Source organism: Tachypleus tridentatus, chromosome 7, assembly GCF_004210375.1.
Source record: "Tachypleus tridentatus isolate NWPU-2018 chromosome 7, ASM421037v1, whole genome shotgun sequence".
NCBI classification, from domain to species: domain Eukaryota; kingdom Metazoa; phylum Arthropoda; class Merostomata; order Xiphosura; family Limulidae; genus Tachypleus; species Tachypleus tridentatus.
In genome coordinates, this window is record NC_134831.1 from 106,487,433 (window position 1) to 106,497,332 (window position 9,900).

Below are 9,900 nucleotides of genomic sequence, written 5' to 3' on the forward strand. Positions count from 1 at the left end.
AACATAAAGACTTGTTTCAGTGCACAGTCACCTTACCTAGACTAACTTATAAAAGAGACTTGTTTCGGTGCACAGTCCACCTTACCTAGACTAACATAAAGAGCTTTGTTTCGGTGCACAGTCACCTTACCTGGTAACATAATAGAAAACTTGTTTCAGTGCACAGTCACCTTACCTAAACTAACATAAAGAAGACTTGTTTAGGTGCACAGTGACTGTGCCTAGACTAACTTTATAAAAACTTGTTTCCGGTGCACAGTCACCTTACCTAGACTAACATAAAAGAGACTTGTTTTAGGTGCACAGTCCTGCACCTAGAGTAACATAAAGAAGACTTGTTTCAGTGCACAATCCTGCCTAGACTAACATAGAGAGACTTGTTTCGGTGCACAGTCACCTTACCTAGACTAACATAAAGAAGACTTGTTTCGGTGCACAGTCACCTTACCTAGACTAACATAAAGAAGACTTGTTTCGGTGCACGGTCATCTTACCTAGACTAATATAAAGAAAACTTGTTTCCGTGCACAATCTTACCTAGACTAACATAAAGAAGACTTGTTTCGGTGCACAGTCACCTTACCTAGACTAACATAAAGAAAACTTGTTTCCGTGCACAGTCACCACCTGGACTAACATAAACAGACTTGTTTAGTGCTTGAGTCCCTTACCTAGAGTAACATAAAGAGACTTGTTTCAGTGCACAATCACCTTACCTAGAGTAACATAAAGAAGACTTGTTTCAGTTGCACAGTCACCTTATCTAGACTAACATAAAGACTTGTTTCGGTGCACAGTCACTTATCAGACTAACATAAAAAGACTTGTTTCGGTTGCACAGTCTCCTTACCTAGACTAACATAAAGAAGAATTGTTTCTTGCAGTACAGTCACCTTACCTAGACTAACATAAAGAAGACTTGTTTCGGTGCATAGTCACCTTACCTGAACTAACATAAAGACTTGTTTCAGTGCACAGTCACCTTACCTAGACTAACATAAAGAAGACTTGTTTCGGTGCACAGTCACCTTACCTAGACTAACATAAAGAAGACTTGTTTCTGTGTACAGTCACCTTACCTAGACTAACATAAAGACTTGTTTCGGTGCACAGTCTGCCACCTAGACTAACATAAAGACTTTTGTTCCAGTACATAGTCACCTTACCTAGACTAACATAAAGACTTGTTTCGGTTTTTGCAGTCACCTTACCTAGACTAACATAAAGAAGACTTGTTTCTGTGCACAGTCACCTTACCTAGACTAACATAAAGAAGACTTGTTTCCGTGCACAGTCACCTTACCTAGACTAACATAAAGAGACTTGTTTCACCTAGCACAGTGTTTCCTACCTTACCTAGACTAACATAAAGAAGACTTGTTTCAGGTGCACAGTCCCTTACCACCTTACCTACATCCTGCATCTAGACTAACATAAAGAAGACTTGTTTCGGTGCACAGTCACCTTACCTAGACTAACATAAAGAAGACTTGTTTCGGTGCATGTACCTTACCTAGACTAACATAAAGAGACTTGTTTCGGTGCACAGTCACCTTACCTAAACTAACATAAAGAAGACTTGTTTCGGTGCACAGTCTTGTTTTGTCTTACCTAGACTAACATAAAGAAGACTTGTTTCGGTGCACAGTCACCTTACCTAGACTAACATAAAGACTTGTTTCGGTGCACAGTCACCTTACCTAGACTTTCATAAAGACTTGTTTCAGTCACAGTCACCTTACCTAAACTAACATAAAGAAGACTTGTTTCGGTGCACAGTCACCTTACCTAGACTAACATAAAGAAGACTTGTTTCGGTGCACAGTCACCTTACCTAGACTAACATAAAGAAGACTTGTTTCGGTGCACAGTCACCTTACCTAAACTACATAAGGCTGACTTCTTTTTTTTCACAGTCACCTCCACCTAGACTAACAAGAAGACTTGTTTCGGTGCACAGTCACCTTACCTAGACTAACATAAAGAAGACTTGTTTCGGTGCACAGTCACCTTACCTAGACTAACATAAAGAAGACTTGTTTCGGTGCACAGTCACCTTACCTAGACTAACATAAAGAAGACTTGTTTCGGTGCACAGTCACCTTACCTACCTAAACTAACATAAAGAAGACTTGTTTCGGTACCACTAACATAAAGACTTGCAGTGGACAGTCTGCCTAGACTAACATAAAGAAGACTTGTTTCGGTGCACTGACCTTACCTAGACTAACATAAAGACTTGTTTCGGTGCACAGTCACCTTACCTAGACTAACATAAAGAGTTGGTGCACAGTCACCTTACCTAGACTACCTTACATAACATAGAGAGACTTGTTTCGGTGCACAGTCACCTTACCTAGACTAACATAAAGAAGACTTGTTTCGGTGCACAGTCACCTCACCTAGACTAACATAAAGAAGACTTGTTTCGGTGCACAGTCACCTTACCTAGACTAACATAAAAAGACTTGTTTCGGTGCACAGTCACCTTACCTAGACTAACATAAAGACTTGTTTCGGTGCACAGTCACCTTACCTAGACTAACATAAAGAAGACTTGTTTCGGTGCACAGTCTTACCTAGACTAACATAAAGAGACTTGTTTCAGTGCACAGTCACCTTACCTAGACTAACATAAAGAAGACTTGTTTCGGTGCACAGTCACCTTACCTAGACTAACATAAAGAAGACTTGTTTCGGTGCACAGTCACCTTACCTAGACTAACATAAAGACTTGTTTCGGTGCACAGTCACCTTACCTAGACTAACATAAAGAAGACTTGTTTCGGTGCACAGTCACCTTACCTAGACTAACATAAAGAAGACTTGTTTCGGTGCACAGTCACCTTACTAGACTATGTATAAAGAAGACTTGTTTCGGTGCACAGTCACCTTACCTAGACTAACATAAAGAAAGACTTGTTTCGGTTCACAGTAATCTTACCTAAACTAACATAAAGAAGACTTGTTTCAGTGCATAGTCACCTTACCTAGACTAACATAAAGAAGACTTGTTTCGGTGCACAGTCACCTTACCTAGACTAACATAAAGAAGACTTGTTTCGGTGCACAGTCACCTTACCTAGACTAACATAAAGAAGACTTGTTTCGGTGCACAGTCACCTCACCTAGACTAACATAAAGAAGACTTGTTTCGGTGCACAGTCACCTTACCTAGACTAACATAAAGAAGACTTGTTTCGGTGCACAGTCACCTTACCTAGACTAACATAAAGAAGACTTGTTTCGGTGCACAGTCACCTTACCTAGACTAACATAAAGAAGACTTGTTTCGGTGCACAGTCACCTTACCTAGACTAACATAAAGAAGACTTGTTTCGGTGCACAGTCACCTTACCTAGACTAACATAAAGAAGACTTGTTTCGGTGCACAGTCACCTTACCTAGACTAACATAAAGAAGACTTGTTTCGGTGCACAGTCACCTTACCTAGACTAACATAAAGAAGACTTGTTTCCGTGCACAGTCACCTTACCTAGACTAACATAAAGAAGACTTGTTTCGGTGCACAGTCACCTAGGTACCTAGACAGTAACCATAAACAGACTTAAGTTTCGGTGCACAGTCACCTTACCCTAGACTAACATAAAGAAGACTTGTTTCCGGTGCACAGTCACCTTACCTAGACTAACATAAAGAAGACTTGTTTCTGGTGCACAGTCACCTTACCTAGACTAACATAAAGAAGACTTGTTTCGGTGCACAGTCACCTTACCTAGACTAACATAAAAGACTTGTTTCGGTGCACAGTCACCTTACCTAGACTAACATAAAGAAGACTTGTTTCGGTGCACAGTCACCTTACCTAGACTAACATAAAGAAGACTTGTTTCGGTTTCACAGTCACCTTACCTAGACTAACATAAAGAAGACTTGTTTCAGTGCACAGTCACCTTACCTAGACTAACATAAAGAAGACTTGTTTCAGGTGCAGTCACCTTACCTAGACTAACATAAAGAAGACTTGTTTCGGTGCACGAGTCACCTTACCTAGACTAACATAAAGAAGACTTGTTTCGGTGCACAGTCACCTTACCTAGACTAACATAAAGAAGACTTGTTTCGGTGCACAGTCACCTTACCTAGACTAACATAAAAAGACTTGTTTCGGTGCACAGTCACCCACCTAGACTAACATAAAGAGACTTGTTTCGGTGCACAGTCACCACCTAGACCTAACATAAAGAAGACTTGTTTCAGTTTGCACACTTACCTAGACTAACATGAAGACTTGTTTCGGTGCACAGTCACCTTACCTAGACTAACATAAAGAAGACTTGTTTCGGTGCACAGTCACCTTACCTAGAGATAACATAAAGAAGACTTGTTTCCGTGCACAGTCACCTTACCTAGACTAACATAAAGAGAGACTTGTTTCGTGCACAGTCACCTTACCTAGAACTAACATAAAGAAGACTTGTTTCTGGTGCACAGTCACCTTACCTAGACTAAACTGTATTCTGAGTACAGTGACTGCACTAAACTAACATAAAGACTTGTTTCGGTGCACAGTCACCTTACCTAGACTAACATAAAGAAGACTTGTTTCGGTGCACAGTCACCTTACCTAGACTAACATAAAGAAGACTTGTTTCGGTGCACAGTCACCTTACCTAGACTAACATAAAGAAGACTTGTTTCGGTGCACAGTCACCTTACCTAGACTAACATAAAAGACTTGTTTCGGTGCATAGTCACCTTACCTAGACTAACATAAAGAAGACTTGTTTCGGTGCACAGTCACCCTTACCTAGACTAACATAAAGAAGACTTGTTTGGTGCACAGTCACCTTACCTAGACTAACATAAAGAAGACTTGTTTCGGTGCACAGTCACCTTACCTAGACTAACATAAAGAAGACTTGTTTTCGGTGCACAGTCACCTTACCTAGACTAACATAAAGAAGACTTGTTTCGGTGCACAGTCACCTTACCTAGACTAACATAAAGAAGACTTGTTTCGGTGCACAGTCACCTTACCTAGAGTAACATAAAGAAGACTTGTTTCGGTGCACAGTCACCTTACCTAGACTAACATAAAGAAGACTTGTTTCGGTGCACAGTCACCTTACCTAGACTAACATAAAGAAGACTTGTTTCGGTGCAGTCACCTTACCTAGACTAACATAAAGAAGACTTGTTTCGGTGCACAGTCACCTTACCTAGACTAACATAAAGAAGACTTGTTTCGGTGCACAGTCACCTTACCTAGACTAACATAAAGAAGACTTGTTTCGGTGCACAGTCACCTTACCTAGACTAACATAAAGAAGACTTGTTTCGGTGCACAGTCACCTTACCTAGACTAACATAAAGAAGACTTGTTTCGGTGCACAGTCACCTTACCTAGACTAACATAAAGAAGACTTGTTTCGGTGCACAGTCACCTTACCTAGACTAACATAAAGAAGACTTGTTTCGGTGCACAGTCACCTTACCTAGACTAACATAAAGAAGACTTGTTTCAGGTGCACAGTCACCTTACCTAGACTAACATAAAGAAGACTTGTTTCTGGTGCACAGTCACCTTACCTAGAAACTAACATAAAGAAGACTTGTTTCGGTGCACAGTCACCTTACCTAGACTAACATAAAGAAGACTTGTTTCGGTGCACAGTCACCTTACCTAGACTAACATAAAAAGACTTGTTTCGGTGCACAGTCACCTTACCTAGACTAACATAAAGAAGACTTGTTCAAGAAGACTTGTTTCGGTGCACAGTCACCTTACCTAGACTAACATAAAGAAGACTTGTTTCGGTGCACAGTCACCTTACCTAGACTAACATAAAGAAGACTTGTTTCGGTGCACAGTCACCTTACCTAGACTAACATAAAGAAGACTTGTTTCGGTGCACAGTCACCTTACCTAGACTAACATAAAGAAGACTTGTTTCGGTGCACAGTCACCTTACCTAGACTAACATAAAGAAGACTTGTTTCGGTGCACAGTCACCTTACCTAGACTAACATAAAGAAGACTTGTTTCGGTGCACAGTCACCTTACCTAGACTAACATAAAGAAGACTTGTTTCGGTGCACATCACCTTACCTAGACTAACATAAAAAGACTTGTTTCGGTGCACAGTCACCTTACCTAGACTAACATAAAGAAGACTTGTTTCGGTGCACAGTCACCTTACCTAGACTAACATAAAGAAGACTTGTTTCGGTGCACAGTCACCTTACCTAGACTAACATAAAGAAGACTTGTTTCAAGGTGCACAGTCACCTTACCTAGACTAACATAAAGAAGACTTGTTTCGGTGCACAGTCACCTTACCTAGACTAACATAAAGAAGACTTGTTTCGGTGCACAGTCACCTTACCTAGACTAACATAAAGAAGACTTGTTTCGGTGCACAGTCACCTTACCTAGACTAACATAAAGAAGACTTGTTTCGGTGCACAGTCACCTTACCTAGACTAACATAAAGAAGACTTGTTTCGGTGCACAGTCACCTTACCTAGACTAACATAAAGAAGACTTGTTTTCGGTGCACAGTCACCTTACCTAGACTAACATAAAGAAGACTTGTTTCGGTGCACAGTCACCTTACCTAGACTAACATAAAGAAGACTTGTTTCAGTGCACAGTCACCTTACCTAGACTAACATAAAGAAGACTTGTTTCGGTGCACAGTCACCTTACCTAGACTAACATAAAGAAGACTTGTTTCGGTGCACAGTCACCTTACCTAGACTAACATAAAGAAGACTTGTTTCGGTGCACAGTCACCTTACCTAGACTAACATAAAGAAGACTTGTTTCAGTGCACAGTCACCTTACCTAGACTAACATAAAGAAGACTTGTTTCGGTGCACAGTCACCTTACCTAGACTAACATAAAGAAGACTTGTTTCGGTGCACAGTCACCTTACCTAGACTAACATAAAGAAGACTTGTTTCGGTGCACAGTCACCTTACCTAGACTAACATAAAGAAGACTTGTTTCGGTGCACAGTCACCTTACCTAGACTAACATAAAGAAGACTTGTTTCGGTGCACAGTCACCTTACCTAGACTAACATAAAGAAGACTTGTTTCGGTGCACAGTCACCTTACCTAGACTAACATAAAGAAGACTTGTTTCGGTGCACAGTCACCTTACCTAGAGTAACATAAAGAAGACTTGTTTCAGTGCACAGTCACCTTACCTAGATCTAACTAAAACATAAAGAAGACTTGTTTCGGTGCACAGTCACCTTACCTAGAGTAACATAAAGAAGACTTGTTTCAGTGCACAGTCACCTTACCTAGACTAACATAAAGAAGACTTGTTTCGGTGCACAGTCACCTTACCTAGACTAACATAAAGAAGACTTGTTTCGGTGCACAGTCACCTTACCTAGACTAACATAAAGAAGACTTGTTTCGGTGCACAGTCACCTTACCTAGACTAACATAAAGAAGACTTGTTTCGGTGCACAGTCACCTTACCTAGACTAACATAAAGAAGACTTGTTTCGGTGCACAGTCACCTTACCTAGACTAACATAAAGAAGACTTGTTTCGGTGCACAGTCACCTTACCTAGACTAACATAAAGAAGACTTGTTTCGGTGCACAGTCACCTTACCTAGACTAACATAAAGAAGACTTGTTTCGGTGCACAGTCACCTTACCTAGACTAACATAGAAGACTTGTTTCGGTGCACAGTCACCTTACCTAGACTAACATAAAGAAGACTTGTTTCGGTGCACAGTCACCTTACCTAGACTAACATAAAGAAGACTTGTTTCGGTGCACAGTCACCTTACCTAGACTAACATAAAGAAGACTTGTTTCTTGGTGCACAGTCACCTTACCTAGACTAACATAAAGAAGACTTGTTTCGGTGCACAGTCACCTTACCTAGACTAACATAAAGAAAACTTGTTTCCGTGCACAGTCACCTTACCTAGACTAACATAAAGAAGACTTGTTTCGGTGCACAGTCACCTTACCTAGACTAACATAAAGAAGACTTGTTTCCGTGCACAGTCACCTTACCTAGACTAACTTGTTTATGCACAGTCACCTTACCTAGACTATAAAGAGAACTTTTCCGTGCACAGTCACCTTACCTAGACTAATATAAAGAAAACTTGTTTCCGTGCACAGTCACCTTACCTAGACTAATATAAAGAAAACTTGTTTCCGTGCACAGTCACCTTACCTAGACTAATATAAAGAAAACTTGTTTCCGTGCACAGTCACCTTACCTAGACTAATATAAAGAAAACTTGTTTCCGTGCACAGTCACCTTACCTAGACTAATATAAAGAAAACTTGTTTCCGTGCACAGTCAACATAGACTAATATGAAAACTTGTTTCCGTGCACAGTCACCTTACCTAGACTAATATAAAGAAAACTTGTTTCCGTGCACAGTCACCTTACCTAGACTAATATAAAAAAACCTTGTTTCCGTGCACAGTCACCTTACCTGGACTATGCTAAAGTTCAATTTTTTTCTTTATTAATCTATTTTGAGTTTTTGTTTTGAAATCGTGTAACTGAGATTTTCTTTTTTAATTTATAAGTCAAAATGTCATTTTAAAAAGTACCTATCTGATTACATTTAGATACGATATGCTCTATCACTTCATTTTATGTATTTCACTAATTTAAATGGTTTTCCTAGCAAGAAAAAAAAGATTTTTCATTTATTTATGTATGTTGACGTATTCTTACACTAATATTAATTCTAATTGCAAATTTTATCACCAGGGAGTTTCGAGCTTTATGTGTCGAGCTGGTGCTTGCCACGGGCTTGTCATTTCACTTTCAACAGCTTAAAACAATGAAAAGTCTACTGGGCCATGTAAAGTTTGGACAATTTCATAATACAGTTTAAATTTATAAAGAAGGAAAAATAAAAACTAAATAAGCAAGGGAAAAATAAACATATATATATACACACAAACACTAAAGAAAATAATATTAGGATTTTCACAGTTTAACACATTTGTTTTTTTTTTTTTATATTAACGGCCGTTATAATATGAAAAGAAAGGCTTAACAAAACGAAATGAATTTTGTGCATGAAGTGTATTGATAGCACTGAGAAAACTATGTCGCGAACGTTAAACATTATTATCTAGTGCATATAACTGCATTTCTTGTTAATATATATGTATTTTAACAAAACGAATTATATTTTTACTTATTTATATATCTTTCAACTTACCTCTTAACGTTACTTACTTAATCATACATTCTAACAGATGGTTTCGTTATGATAACATCCATGACTATAATGGTTTCTGTGATTACCTTATTATCTAGGTTTTACATATCTATGAATTTAAATCTAACATTAGTGTTTTATTTTGACTCTATTTTGGAACATAACTGTTAATTATTTTTTAGATACCTCATTGTTCTCTTAAGAAATTTATACAAGTATTGAAGATATATATTTTGTATTTAAGAGAAGGAATAATTTTTGTCTGTGTTTTAATACTTCTCTGAAAGACATATAACCAGTGGTGTACGTTCACCCTGGCAATCCACGCTATTGCGTGTGGGTGAGCAAATAGTGGCCCAAATGGTATAAGATAATTAAGAATTGCTGAAAAGCAAGAGATATACAATTTAACTTGTTTCAACTAAAGGACAGTTGTATTATTCTGTTACGTTAAACAAACGAGGATTGTAACTATAATTATAGTGAAACAAATGTATGAGGCTCAATTACTCTTTATTCAGAGAAACCACTTTTCTGTTTTTGAATTTCGCGTAAAGCTACACGAGAGTTATCTACGCTAGCCGTCCCTAATTTAGAAGTGTAAGACTAGAGGGAAGGCAGCTAGTCATCACCACCCACCGCCAACTCTTGGGCTACTCTTTTCCAACGAATAGTGGGATTGACCGTCACATTATAACTTCTGCAAC

The 9,900-nt window shown here is 38.9% G+C and overlaps 1 protein-coding gene across 10 annotated transcripts in view; it reads left to right on the forward strand.

Annotated features, from left to right (window-relative positions):
• The window catches only part of LOC143256333 (cell adhesion molecule DSCAM-like), a 288,884-nt gene that overhangs the window by 188,938 nt on the left and 90,046 nt on the right, over positions 1–9,900 (forward strand). The gene's annotated exons all lie outside the window — the stretch shown is intronic.